At 38.7% G+C, this 15,955-nt stretch overlaps 1 protein-coding gene across 1 annotated transcript in view; it reads right to left on the reverse strand.

The window, feature by feature from the left end:
• LOC108098872 overlaps positions 1-15,922 on the reverse strand; it is a 33,014-nt gene extending 17,092 nt beyond the window's left edge. The window contains 1 exon segment of the mRNA XM_017202060.2: positions 15,618-15,922. The gene's annotated coding sequence lies outside the window, so the exon portion shown is untranslated.
• Between the last annotated feature and the right edge of the window lie 33 nt (positions 15,923-15,955).

The following is a 15,955-nucleotide window of genomic DNA, read 5'->3' on the forward strand; positions in this document are numbered from 1 at the left end:
ATTGATTTCAACATATTCATCAGGCGGTGCCACTTCCTTTCTTTCCCCTTGCTAACTCACTACCCCTCGAATCCAGCACACTCACTTATTCATTCACTTATTGCCACACTCACACTCACACTCGATCCCTATCCCGTTTGTTTTCAAAAACAGCACGTGACTGCAGTGAACAATATTTAAAAACAGTCAATAAACTTAATATTTAAATAACTTAAAAATAATCTACTATGGATTCTAATTAATGAACAATATGTTTTACGGACCTCTTCTTTAAAATCATTCATAATTAAGATATTTAAATATCATTTATATTTCCATCCATTTTAATCATTACATAAATTCTTCTTCAAAATAAATTTAAAAAAAATGTAATAATTCCTCCCTTATTTCGAATCAAAGGATCATGATTTAATTCGATTTAAAAGAATCCTTTTTTTACTCTTATTAAATTATTTTATTATCCTAACCTGTTAACTATTTTCTTTCAGTGCAAGCCCCTTCTGCTTCTCAAGCATTTTCCATTGGCATCGAGTAGCAGCAGTCACGAAACAAGCTGCTCTATGAAGTCTAGGATTATTGAGGCGATGTCTCAGTTTCGTAGTTTTTCGCTTGACACAAGCAGGCTTTTGTGGCTTTGTTGGCCGGGTTTGGTTCGAATGTGTTAACAGCACAGACTTGTTGTTGTTGTTGTTGTTTTTGTTGTTGTTGTTGCCGCCCAGCTGGGGGATTATCAAATTGGCCCGGAGATTCTCTTGGCTGATGGGCAGCATCTGGTTAGGCAAATGTCGTCAACTTTTGTGGCTGTCGGAAATTCGGGCAAAGAGTTTTCCAACATTTTCCGCATGGCAAACTTTTGCCGATTAAATGGCTTGGCATGTGGGATATTGAAATTCCACTTAATGCCAAAGACTTTAATTTTAATTAAATTGGATTAACAAGAGTATCGAATATACCATATAAATATTGCGCATATGCCCTATAAAATTTCCTTTTGTTTTCCTCCATAAAAGCATTAGAATTTATCGAAATCTATCAATTCATTTTATGCAAATGAGGGATAATGTTTGCCCGCCTCAGAATTTGTGATTTATTGAAGCCAATTATTAGGCTGCTAATTGAATGCTAAATAGGTGAAATGAAAAACATATAAATGTATAATATTTATGATTCACTTAAACCTGCGATAAGTGGTATGCATAATGGCCATGCATGTTTTATTAGTTTTTCATTTTGCATTTGTTATAACCTGAATGCATTTTGTTCGCACAAGCTGCGGGTTTTCATGTACAGCGAACTTTAAAAGCGGTACAATTAACAATTGTTTGCATTAATTATATGCTAATGAAGAAGTTTTATCGCTTCAGCGAATTCGCATATGAAAATATACGAATAAGTTATCAACAATAAATTTGTTTGGTGTTAAGGGAAGCTGAATTTACGGTTCGATAAGGAATGATAAATATTTATCGGAATAAAGATAGCTAAACCATTATTATTTATATTATTTACCCAATATTTAGTTCTCGAAAGAAGATATCAAGATACTCATGTAAATGTCTCTGCTGAATTATTAATAATCTGCATAAATCAATTACTTTTTGAGTTATGGGCAAAAAAGCAATTTGTTTTTGTCATCGGAATCTTGTTCAATTACCCACTTAAGTATCAGTTGATCCAAGACTCCATTTCTCGGTCTGTTACCCAATCGACAAGAGACGCAAGCCAGGGATTATGTTTCCCCATCCCAGTAGCGTGTAATCATTTAGGACAAATGGCCTTTTTGGAGGAGGCATTAGGCATTTCGTATTAGACATTCAACATTCAACATTCGACTGTGGAAGAGCCAACGAGCGGAATGTAAATTTTTTACGAAATAGCAGAGACACTTGTATCATTAACAGCTGTTTCACATGACACATGACAGGGCACCTCGGGGGAGGAGAGGGGGTGGTGATGAGTGGGTGGGCAATGAGGTAGCGGGTGACCGGGTGGCAAGGCCATTCCGCGCTGATGATGATGACAAGTGAGAAAGTAGGTGGGTCGACTTAACAAGCACACGCCCCCGTCGCTAATGACTGCGAATGAACCTCCTTGACACAATTATGAAGGGAAGATTCTCGGAAGATAGGGGGTGGTGATTTCTTTGGGGAGGGGGAGTGTCCTGGGGGGAAATTCCAGCCCCCCTCCGAAGACAGCTTAAAATAATGGAAACAAATTGCAAAATTGTTTAATGTTCGTGGCGCGTTTGGCAATTTGTCGTCCTTCATTTGCCGCACACCCAACGCCCAAGTCCACAGTCAAGCTGACACACACACACACACATACAGGAACACACACAGCGACGGAGAAATGGAAACCGGATGTAGGACACAATTGGCGGAAACGTTCGGCCAGGGAGTTATTGATTTTCGAATTTAACGGCTTTATGCTTTATTGGCCAAGTCAATTGTTAGCCATTTGTTTTTTGCCTCTGGCTGTGCTCCGACTTCTGCTTTTTGCTCTGTCTTTGTTTCAGTCCCTCTACTGCGATTGATGCCTTTTTCCCTGCATTTTCCCGCCTTTCCTTCCTTCTTAACTGGCTTTTCTCTGGCTAAAGTGGTTACTCAGCCTAGAAGATGTCTTTACTTTTAATCAAATAATAATCTGTTTGCTAAATTAATTTTGGATTAGTATTTCAAGTAATTAAAGAAGGCAATTTTCCTTAGGTTGTGTGCTTATTTGACACATGTTTATAACAAATATTAATGGACTTAAAAGGGATTGAAAACAAAGATAACTATTTATGGGACTATTATTGTCTATAATAATATAATAATATACCAAGATGAATTTATGTTGTTTTCTTTGAACTATCCATCTCAATTTTTAATATTTTTAAGGTTTTCTTTTCCAAGATTTTACTGTAGAACCATTTGCTTTGGCTTCCGGTCGCGCTTGGTCTGCTTTGAAATTGGCTTCCCCTTTTTGGTCTTTTCACTTAAACCGAAATGTCATTTCGATTCGGCTTCTTACAAATGGCCATTCAGGTGGCTCCTCCTCCTTCCTCCTTCCTCCTTCCTCCTCCTCCTCCTCCTCCCCCTTCCCTCTCAATCCAAGTCCACCTAGTCAATTTGTTTGCCGCTTGTGTTTTGGCGAATTAACCGTTTAGCCACAAGGCAAAAAAAAGAACTGAAAGAGGAAAGAGAGAGAAACTGGCCAGGATTGTGGGCGTTTTAGGTATGCGTGTGTGTGTGTGTGAGAGAGAGAGAGCCCAAGGCAAAGCAATTTATTGCATACATAGAAGGGCATTACGGTTGCACAGCATGTCCTGCTCACTCAGGCGGCAAGTGGAAGGCTTCAGGCCATCAACGAACAGGCATTTGACCTTAGCCTTATCGGGGATCGAAAATAGGTTAGATAAGGAAGTTGTCAGACAACCTAACTCACCCCTTTGCCCCCCTCAACAACAACAACAAAAAAAAAAACTTCGGCTTGCCATAACTTCTTGAGCTAAACTTGGAGCATTCCTTGGCAAGGAGAACCAACTTGGCAAATATTTCCCCACAAAGACATAAAAAAAGAGAAGGAGATTGTCTCCTGGCCTTTCGGGATTTATCTATGGAAGTTCGCCAGGCACTCGAAAGGTTGATTCAATTTCCGTCGAAATGGGATTATCTGGAATGCGCAAAATTCATGTTTTGTCAAACTTAATTGGAAAATTGAGCATAAGAAATTTGTGGGAGAAAAATGGGATGCATATCTTAAAAGGACAAGGAAATGGATTTGCTGATGGACAGCAAAAGCATTAAAAAATGTTTTGGGTGCCTATTTATGTACCCTCATAATTGTAAATGTTTTAAACAGCTTAAAACTTATAAAGTAGTTAATAGAAATCGCCAGCACGTTCAATTATTTATAATTGAATTGCCGCAGTGCTTAAGATTGACATTTTTAATTAATTTCAAAGCATTTTAGATGCCAGCGCTGGAGGGATTCTAATATCAAAGAGAGAGACATCGAATGCTTGGAACTTTTAAAGTTCAAATTAAAAATTCCCGAATCGTGTTCAATCGGAGAATGCCATCGCTTTGTCCATGGATTCATTAGGCGCTCAGTTCGTGGCTCAGGTGGCTGCGACCCTGCACCCTGCAGGTGGCAAGCACACGGAGACAAGGCAAAGGTCCTCCCGTGTGCACTTGCTATAAATAAAGGCACACACAGTGGCACGTAGCAGGACTTCTTCGGTGGCAGGGCACGGCAACTGAAAACGCCCCCGAGGCGCGCATTAATTACAACTTCCGGTTGGAGCCTCGTCCATGGCAGGAAAAAGCGGATAGAGGAAGCGAGGCAACGTCAGATAACAAAACAGAAAACGCCATTAAACTGATTGAATGACAGCCTGATCAAATGAGCGAATGAATGGATAGGGAGCCGTTTGAGTTCGACTTGAAATGTCACGTTTCGTTGGAGTAGAAAAAAATCCATTCAGGTTCTAAGAGTGGGAAGTCCTTACCACTGAGAAATCAACTTATTTAACATTGAAAAGGTTTTTAATACCAAATACTTGACGTTTTCAACAGTGCTTTCTATAGAGGTGATCAAAAATTGGAACACAGAGCCCATAGATCTACAAATTATAATTATTATAATTAGTTGTTATAAAAGTGACTCAAAACTGTAATTCTACAGACCTTATCTTTGCCAATTTTGTGATGGAATTCCTAAGCTATGTGCGTTTAAATTTTTCATCTCGAAGATGGTCGATTTTTTTTATCCCTGTTCATGTCAGAATTTTCCAAGTTTCCGATGGTTGTCAGTATGGTGGCCTTATACTGTCCTTCCGGAAGGCACAACTTATCCAATATCCTTAATATTTCTAATCGTATCTTTACTGAAACTGCATTCAAAATCTTCGATTTTCCGATGACCCCTGCTGATGTCAGATTTTTCCAAGTTTCCAATGATTTTTATAAAAATTTTTAAGTTTTTCATAAATTACAAACTTTCCTACTTTTTACTATGTCGATTAGTCCGATTTCATACATTAATAAGCATACCTCTATGAGCTCAAATTCTTAAAAAAAAAAACTAAATGAATAATGTGCATTTAACTTCGTATACTTAAGTTCAAAAGAACACATAGTCCGGTTTTATGGTGTAAATTTCAAGAATTTAACAATCTCAGCCTCGCATTTTCCCACAGTGAACCACCTCTAAAAGCAAGAATGAGGAAACCAAATCATGCAATCAATAAACAATGATACGGGCCAAGCAATTCCATTTCGTTCTATTCCATGGATCCCCCTTTGTTTACACGTAAAATTTGTTAACAAGTGTGAAGTGAAAAGCCGAAGATGGGGAAATTAGTGCAGAGGTGGATGGTGGATGTATTTCCAAATGCCGCAGAGAGTGGGTGAACAAAGGGATTATTGACTTGGGCCAAGTTTATTTTACGCCAAATGAGCTCAACCGCAAAATATCGATTTAAATCAATGTCCATCCAACTTCCCCTGTTTTTTTTCTGTTTTCATGGGCCCTGACTGTTCGGTTCGGTTCTGTTCTGCTCTGCCAAGTGGATTTGTCTACATCTGAAGGGGGGGGAAAATGGAAAATGGACTGAGGACAGAGAAAAATGGCGGGGGAAAAGGGGGAGAGGGGAGAGGGGAAATGGGGGAACTGAGGCAGGTCACGGTGCCTTGCCTCCATGAATGGGAGCTCGTGCACATGGCTAAAAAACATGGGAGGAGGCATCCAAACGGGGGGGGAACCCGTTCAGTTGAGGCTGCTTCTGGGCTGGCTGCGTCTCTTTATTTTTAGACATATCGACGTCTCAGCTATAAATATTATTTCTATTTTATTACACATTTTATTCCATGCGATGTTTGCGTTACTCTCCCAGTTTTGTTTTTCAGAACTCTTTTGCAGAGCGCTTTAGCTCTACGTAAGAAATACTGAGCTAGGGCAACATCTGGTCACCGCACGTGCCAATCCATTCGAAAATCCCTTCTCTCAGCGAGTCTGGTCATAGCAACAAAAAATAAAATAAATTATATTACTTCGTTTCGAGGAAAGCACAAACAAGGGGAAACATGGGACAAAACGTCAAATGTGCATTAATGTTATGCACAGCATCGTGTTTATGCTGCCAAGAAAGTCGAAGCCCAAATTTGATTTGTTCGATTTCAATAAAGATGTCACTGAACAAAAGAACCAAACAGTGTCCCCAAGATATCAGATTTCAAACAAAGACTGCGGCTTATTGTGGGGAAGATATTTAGTTTATATTGAAAAAAGCTTGACAATGAATTCTTGGTATATTTGAGATAGGCATCTATTTGTTTATGTGAAAACGAGACTTTTTTTTGAGGGTGATAAGTGCTTAGCAAGCTAAATAACTTTACTTTAAATATAAACTGAAGTTTCTTAAAGTTTCTATTTGTATTAATTGATCTGCTTAAGTAATTTATCAAGATCTTTTACTACATGATGTTCATATTTTTCCCCACCTTGGCCATCCATCTTCACATTAGAAATCACAGAAGATACGGGCAAAAACGAGATCACTTGTCTAGGGAAACGAAACGCAAACGAGGCAGTGTCGGCGAGTTGAAGACCCCAGAAGGCCCTTAGACCCGCAAATAGACGTGGAGCCAAAGGGAAAGGCGATATGATGGGATGGGCACTGGTGAAGAGGCGTTGGCATTGCGTTGACGACCACGTTACGACTGACTGAATGACTAAGTGAGTGACTGAGTGACGTTACACATATAGCGTATACCATATAGCACATAGGTCTTCGTTCAACCGACCGATCCCACCAAAAAAAAAAAAAAAAAAAAGTGAGCGAGAAAAAAGTGAGATCTTGACAAGCAAACGAAACGCTGGAGGTACAAACACAAAAATCTACCCAAAAGCAAGATATCAAGATCAAGCCGATTTCAACGGAACTCCTTTTAGTGCTGGCTAAATAAATAACAAATACGGCAATACCAACAACACCAACAACAGCAACAACAACAGGAACAGAAAGTAAAGTAAATTGAAGAGAAACAAGTTCAAGACGAAATTAAGGTGAAATTCTGTTCTGTTTGGTAACGGAAAGTCGCGAGCCCCAAAAGTCAGAAGAGTCATAAAAAATCAATGTTTGAACTCGTCTTTTATTGCTCCACGCTGTTTGGGGAGCGTTTGTTGGTTCGGGGGGTGGAGGGTGGGAATATCTGAGAGTTCTGCAGCGGTCATAGCCTGGCCCTTATCACCATTTGTCCAGCCGCGCAATAAACTCCAATCTATTGTGTTGGCCTGGTCATTACTCTGCTCGCAATGGTTAAAATATAATGCTGCAGGGGGGAAAGCATTTCAATGGCACTCAAAATATATTTTATATCCTTATTGCTTATCGCAGATGTTGTCAAGTCTTTAGGGAGGCTAACGAATTAAAAAAAGTAAATATTTGTATACCTACCTTTACTTTACTTCAAAATGTATGAATTCATAAAATATAATTAAATCTGTATAAATCAAATAATGCAGACAGTTGAATTGTTTTGTGGGTATTAAAAAACTACAGAATAAATAACGTGATGAATGTGTATCATTCAATAATGAGAATAAATGTTATTTAATTATTTACACACTCTGTATGCATAATTTCATTGTAAATAAACCAATATCAAACACCCAGACATCTGGCAAACAAATCGAAACGTATCACATAAACTTGAGAATTTATCCTTGTTACAAGTGCATATCTCGAGCAACTTAACCTTCTATCTGTATTTCTATCTGGCATCGAACACTTGAACACCAGACGCTTTTGCCACCCATTTCACCCAACCCTTTCAACTACCATGACCCTTTTGGCCAGCCAAGAAAAAAATTATAATAATCGTATATTGCCGCAATGCCATAAAAGTTGACCAACTTGAGGGGATTCCGGCTGGAGATATTCCATACATATAAATGAACTAATTTGGTTTGCGCTTTTGGGCGGTTTTATGGACCGCAGTGCCGGGCATTTGTGGCCCAGACGAAAGCCCTGGGAATTTCTCATAGTGTAGGAGTGATGGCCGCAAAAGACAGCAATAATGCGGGCCAAAAACAATTGCACTAAAACATAAATTTACTTTATTAAATAAGGGAAATACGGTCATAATTCTTTGGCTTCCATTTCGTCGCGTTTTCCCCCCATCTCCCCACCATTTTTCCCCATCCTCTGCTGACGTTTTCGCTGCCCTCGTCTTTTTTTTCCCCCGACTGGCGTCATGGTGGGCGTTTTGACAACCACGCGGCTAAATTCTGGCCTTACTTAACCAAAAATAATTATGTGGGATACGCCAGCACACCACACACACGTTAGAGCCAACTAAATTAAGCATATTTTAGCTATTTTTATATAGAAATAATAACAATTTGGCTGCTTCTTGCCATTTGTTAATGGCTTTGAAACGAACAGCCAGCCGACAACAAGCTGAAAATTATTTCCAATAAAAATACAGAAAAGATTTATGAGAGCCATCGAAGATAAATGTACCCTTTTAAAGTTGGATTTATTAATATGCTAAATTATTTGGCAAATAAAATTTTATTTTTTTAACATTTCAAAAAAAAAGGCATAAAAGGTGGAGGTAGTTTACACTACATTAAAATAACCATTATACCATATCTACCTAACATGTAATTTCAATGATGAACTCTAAGGTTATTTTATTTTAGTCGAGGTCTTCAACCTCTGCTGACTTTCGTAGTACCCATAAACCCGGCGATTATCAACAATAATAATGAAAACTATTTCGCAAGACGCCAACAACGATAACAGCTTCCACCTGCAAGCCAAACAAAAATTGAAGACAAGGCGTTGTTTGCTTCTCGACTTTTTTTCCACGACTTCTCCCCAACTATTTGTGTCTTTTTTTTGTTTTGTAATTTATTTATAAAATCTTCCCCCTACACAGCCAGACCAAAACTTGAGCAGAAGACGCACCAAAAAAAAAAAAAAAAAAAAAAAAAAAATTGACACCGGAAGTTGTGGCTGCCTCATCTTCTCATCTGGGTGTCTTCCCATTCTGCATCTTTTGCTCTCTTTCGGAAGCCAGACAAATGCTTTAGAGACAAATTACTTGATTTGCATATATATGTATATAGAGTATTTTTTCTCACCCGAAAAAAAACCTCTCAACATTGTCAATTTTTTTGTGCTTCTACACGCTCGCTTTTCGGATAATTCTTTTTTTATGGAAATTTAACCAAAAATGCTCGTTGAGGAGGAGATGGAGGAGGGTCGAGCGCAAATTTGACGCGCAGCGGAGCGCAGCAAGAGAATAAGTAAAAACTCCCAGCATTGCGCCCTTTTTTTCCCGAGTTGGACCGCCCCCGGATTTTCCCAGCTGCGCTCCACTGTCAGTTGGCCAAGCCGGCTTTACTTAAGACGGTTTCCATTCATTCATTAATGCCCAAAAGCAGAAGCGACGCGGGGCGGGACATCTGCGATACCGAGATACTTTTTATTACAGACTCCGCCGCCGCTCCTCCGGCAAAAACATTGCACCAGCGTAATCCCAATAAGACGTTGATTCGGGCTGACTGACTAGATGCCATTGCTATAGCAGCGATTACAGCAGTACCAGTGCCACCAGTGCCACCAGTGCCACCAGTAGCCCCAGAAACCCCAGCCCAGCCCCAAAGTTGGAAGCCCACGACAATCGACTGCACAGTGGTCCAAGGTCGTTGGGGAAATGATAATGCCGACAGATTTAGGGTGAGTGGATCAACAGATGGTTTATAGATTGCCCGAAATGATAGGTTTATGAAGAGGCGGACGGAGAACCGAGATCTTTGATGATTGTTTAATGAGTTCAGCACATGGACTGCTAATTGAAATGCTTAGAAAAATCAAAAGAGTGTGTCTTTTTTATGAGAAATTTAATAAATAAAGTCATAATTAAACAACAAAATTATTAAATTTTGGACTGTACAAAAAAAGACATACGAGTAAAGAAATTCAGGTATTCAATCGATGTTATTTTAAAATTTAAACTGTTATCAGTTTAAAACAGGTATTATATAGCCAAATGTCAAAAAGGTAAACTTTGGAATGCATCTCAGCTGTTATTTAAAATGCCATTTAAAACCTAGACCTATACTTTCTCGCTCTGCTGTTATCAACTGTTTGAATATAATATTTTAATAAGTGCAAATAATTAGGTATACGTATAATAATAGGCCTAGCGTAACTAAAGTAAACTAGTTTAACAGACAGTACCTAATCTTAATGTGATGCCCGACTGATGCCCTTTCCAGATAGAAATATATTATTTGATTCTTGGCGCCTTTCGACTGACTAAGCAAACAATTGCCATGGACTGATGATCAGGTGTAATCCGATCGTTTATAAATAGTCTGGCGTAACATCGCAAAACAATCTGCGCTGTTTGGCGGACTTAATCAGGCGGTAACATCAAGCTGATTATGAGCAGGGCATCATTATCTCGAAAAAGGGAAAATGAATTTCAGATTACTTTTCTACCAGTGTGCAGGCTTCCCGGAGCTCTCGTGCAATCGTAAAAATGTAGGGAATTAAGTCAGTCAGTGACTGTGTGTAACAGTTAACTGAATTTGTCTCTTACCATCTCGCTTGCGCCTAAAAGTTGCACAACCATGGCGGGGAAAAGTGGTGGAAAATCCGCGGGAAAGGGGATCAGATGAAAGTCTTACTCAATCTGTGTTGCAGTCGGAGGCAAAAAAGTAAAACTCAGTTTGAATGCAGCGCAACTAATTAGTTTTGAGGCTGCTTTTCTTGCTGCTGTAATCGCAGTGGGCCGCAGACAGCGACAATTTTCCCACTGAATTTTCACTTTTTCTTCACCCGGTTTTCTTGCCGCTACGTGCCCGGTTAAAGAAATCAAAGAAAAAACGAGTCAAACAAAAGAATTTATGAGCTACGAAAAACTTTTGGCCCCGCTTGCTGAGAAAAAAGCGGGAAAAGAAATGGGAAAATGGATAGGAGGAGATGGCAGCAGTTCTATCTTTGTTATTTTTCCCATTGGCATCGTTGTTTTCCCGAATAAAATTTCCATAAAAGTACATGCCGGCAATCGTTAATTTAAAAAATATTTAAATGGCTTTGTCAAGCGAGATAAAGCACATTCCTTTTAAATCCAGTGTGTGTATACAGATATATTTTCATTTTACTTGTCTGCAAGATCTCAATTAATTCCCTCTCCTTCCTACAGCACAAACCCTGAAAGATTTATGAATTTGTAGATGAAATATGACTTTGGTAGTGCAAGTTGCCCCTAAGCTTATATATTGTTCTCCGTTCAAAAGGCATGAAGCCAGTAAGCCGATAGAGCTTGAAAACATAATATAAATTTATGGAAGTATTGGTCATATTTTAATGTAAAACTGTATTTGATGTCTGATTTGCTTGTTGTTTAAAAAACACCCAATGGCTATTTAAAGCTGTTCAAAACCTTTTGATTTTAAAAGTACAAACTATTAAGAACCATTTAACTAATTATTTTCCTAAAGAGTTATAAAAAGTGGTCATCAAAATGGGCTGTTACTAAAGTTACGACTTTCTTATCAAAGCGAAACCCTAACGACTTTATTTGGAAGCCCTCAACAATCAGGAAACCAATTGCAGAAATAACAAATCAAAGTAATCGATGACCCCCACAAGGGTATCGAATGGATGCCAAGTGCTTTTTACGATTATATTTTATTTGGATTTTATTTTGGATTTCTCTGCCGCGACTCTTGCCTGCTGAAATTCAAAATCATGGCCATGGCTCCTAGCATGCGATTTCACGTTTTTCGTTGCTGTTTTTTTTTTGTTTTTGTTGTACGTCTTTCGGTCTTTTAGCCACACTCAAACAGAAATACAATCACAAACACTGCGACCGAGAGACACGCAAATAAATAAATAAACATGGCTGAATAAATGAATATTAAATGGCCAAAAGCTTTGACCAAAAAAAAAGGCAAAAAAAACAAGTAATAATGGGACGAGAATAAACAAAAACGATATTCGATACGCAAATGGCAGCTAGTGTTTAAATGTTTGCCTGCCTTATCGCTTTTTTTTTTTTTGTTGTATAAGTTTTTTGCATTTGTTTATTCGGATTCCAAGTGGAAAATTCAAAGCCAAGCGCATGCAAACATGGAATACGTCAAAGAAATTTCAAATTTGATTGACGACAACAAAAGATTGGACGCCGACGTCATCCGGCAAATATTTTTTAAAGCTTGAATTCGAACTCGGGACTTGAGGTTTATTTTTCTAATGCTTTTGCCGCCCACGTACGACGGCAACAACAACAACAGAAACAACAACACCAAAAGCAAAAGATCCAACGGCAAAAAAGATACAACAGCGAAAGATACTTTTACGCACACATTCAAACGGCGAGAGCGACGAAACCGCGAGAGCGGAAGCAACAACTTCGACAGCATAGAAGTGTGCGAGCCAAAGGGGGCGTGGCAGGGGCGAAGGGGGAAGTGTAAGGGGGAGTGACAAGCTTTTGCGGTTTTTAGTTACACCGACCTCAGCTTGTTTGCCGGCACAGTGGGCTCAAATCAATCCAAATCTCAGAATAAATAGCTGACGTATGGTTAATAATTTATTAAAGAAAAGTCGTTTAAGTTTGAAAAGAATAAACAATAATCAAAATACAACAATAATCAATAGTAAAAACAAGAAAAAACTTTGAAAAGTCGCCAATTACCCCTAGCTTAAGTAAATCATAAAAACTTAAGACAACGGCAATTATTTATAAATTATTGGATACCAAGTCTGGTATCAACTTTGCCCCGGCAATTGCAATCAATCCATAATTATTAGATATCAGAAGTGGTATCATTTTTGCCCCACTGCTCCCCATGACGGTGTCTTTTGCCTTGCGCTATTGTCATTTACTTTGCGGCAAGCAATTACATGCGACAAGCCAAGCGGCGGTTGTTTGTTGTTGTTTTAGCTGTTGCTGCTGTTGATATTTGATGTTTGTAGCTTATGGTTTTTGTAGGCGTGGCCCAGTTTATTGTTGTTCTTGTTGCCGCTGTCGTAGTTCGCCACATTCGGTCGAGCAATTTATGCCAAGCCGACTTCTTTTTGGGCCTCTGCGTGAAAACATGCGTAAAAGTAGCTGCGAAAAGACAGCCCACTGTCCGCCCCCTCACCCCGCCCCCTTCAAGTCATCGCATATCTAATGGTTTGCTGAAATTAAAATGCCTCGCAGCAAACATACCCAAACTTTTTCGCACTAAAAGGGGTGTGGATTAGGGTGGCTTGATTTATTGAACGTGCGCGAAACTCGGAAAATTCTAAAAAATAAGTACAATGTGATGCAAGAATTTTATAAATTGCATAAATCCATATATTTATTCAAAAACTCAAACTACCCTCACTTTAATTTAAACACTTCATTTAATCTGAAACTGTTAATCCGGAATTACAAACCTATAAAATCAAGTAATTTAAGCGAGCACTTTAACCCTTTCTCCTGTAATTTCTAAGTACCTAATTACGTTTATCGCCCTTAAATAAATTCTTGATTGTGCTCCATATAAAATTGAGCCCACCCTATTTTTGGGTGGGTGGGTGAAAGGGTGTGGGAAAGTCCGGGAATGGAGGACTAAAGCGAGATGGCTTGCGTTTAACAGCAGCGTTGACAGCCGCATTGGGCGCTTGGCATCTGTCAAACGTGTCATACGCAAAATAGCTTAACTGTCATAAAAACAACAAGTGCGTCAGGCACCGGAGATCGTAAAACGCTTTATTACAAAACCCCCTTAAAAAGGGGGGTTACGAACGGTAAATGTGCGGCGGCGTTTATGTCTTACAGATGCGGAGAAAGAAGAAGTGGTGGGTGGGTGGAGAGTGGGCGAAAGGTAAACACTCGAAATTCCCATTGAACAGGAATTCTTTGGGCGCCGTGTGTTGATTTTCATAATGTTTATCTTTTATGTTTTACCCGATTTATTTGATTTATTTATGAACTGGCCCTACCCCCAAATCCGTGGAACTTCTGTAGTTCGAACTTAATTAGCCCTAAGCACTAAACATCAGCATCTGAGGTTTTATTCTTTATTCTTGGTAAAAGCACACTTTAACTGGATCCATTTTGATGATAACAATTTGTGAAGTCATAAATGGTGACCATTTAGATAATATCAATGCAAAACTAAGCTCTGTAGTTTTAACTATTCTAACTAAACTTACAGTAAAAGTACCTTTTATTGTTTTATGGCTCATATTATAATACTACCCAGTAACGACGAAAAGAACACAAGTTTTATGGCAACTCGAAGGGTATAAATGTTTTTTTGTTTTTATAGCTTGGTCGTAATTATATATTTTTGATGTGATTTCAGCCGAATGTTTTATTTATTTACTTGGATTTCTTGTTTAATTATTTGATGTTAAACATAATTTAGGAAAGTTATGATGGTCGAATAATTTGTGTGGGTGTACAGAAAAATTAGCTTATTCACATTTGTCTGATATATACATCTTGTAAAAAATACGTTTTGAAATATTTGCGGCAGATGATTTGATATAATTTTTATGGACAGATCTTATGTACATTTTTTGGCTACGGCTTCTGCAACTTCATTTGGTTATATTTGATATATTTATTCTACTGGCTTTTGCTGATTTACTTGATTTCCCTGTTGGTTATGCATTATGCTTTATCTGATTTATTTACTAGTATCCTTTCCCACTCTCCTTATACCTTTCACATCCCGCACTCTCTTTCTCTGCTTTTCCTTTTACCCTTTACCGCTGATTTATCTTCCTCTTCTTTTGGTCAGAACGCCAACGCCTCGCACACATACACACGGCCATAGTTTTTTGCCCCATGCACATGAAAATGTGTGTGTGTGTATGTTGGGGGTTTTAATAATAGCGCACACACACATTATAAAAGCTCCCGCTGGAGCAGAGAAATGTTGCACTAAAAACTTCAACGCCCGCACTTCTGGCAAATATCAAACAGCAAGCTGAAATCACAAAAGCAAATACAAAACTTTCTTGCCAACACACACACACACATATAGACGTTCGCTTCCCTTTTCAGAGAGAGAGTTTGTGGGTGGAAAAGAGGTCTAGGGAGAAAGGGGCGGCAGTGCCACAATAATACTCTTGTTGTCTGCGGCAACAGTTATGAAAAGTGCGGAAAAGAGAAGGAGACACAAAAAAAACAGGAAGTTTGTTGATTTTTTTTTTCAATTAACACAAGTGACAGCTAGAAAGAGAGGGCGAGAACACTTCTCTGCTGGGGAATTGTACAATTTATGAGTTTTTGCACTATGTAAACAATTGCTTATACAACACCCCTATGCGGTTTATTAAATATGATTTTTGCTTTTGCCTTTTTGTTTGATTTTTCTTTTGTTTTTCTTTTGTCATTTTGTTTATCCTACATGCTTTCTTTTTTGGTTTTGTTTTCTTTTTTTAAGATGTTATATATTTTTTGTATGTCTTTTTGACTTTTCCTGGTAATAAATTATATATATTTTCTTATTCGTGTACGAATGTTGTTTAAAAATAAATTTTTCCCCAAAACAATGTTTTTATTACTTTAAAAAAATTTTGAAAACACAACAAAGTTAACAAATAGCACACACGTATATAAACATACCTCTCACAACAACAATTAGTTTGCACCAAAATGCACTGGACGTCGCTGCTCTGCTGCGTCGCTGCTACTGCGCTGCCGCCGCAAAAGCCGACACTTTGTTGTGGCTTGGGGCTGCTGCTTCTTTTGTATTTGCAAACACACAAAAACACAGAGGCACACACACTCACACTCGCGCACACTTGGCGGCGCCGATTGCTTTACTCTTTTTTCAAACAAACTTTTTTCAAAAGCACACAAAAAGGCGCCCGCTCTCCGGTAAACCGCTATTCCGATTCCAATTCGAATCCGATTAGACAACCGTCCCGCTCGCGATGCAAAAACAAAGTGAGACAAGCGAC

Source organism: Drosophila ficusphila, unplaced genomic scaffold (assembly GCF_018152265.1).
Source record: "Drosophila ficusphila isolate 14025-0441.05 unplaced genomic scaffold, ASM1815226v1 contig_791, whole genome shotgun sequence".
NCBI lineage: Eukaryota > Metazoa > Arthropoda > Insecta > Diptera > Drosophilidae > Drosophila > Drosophila ficusphila.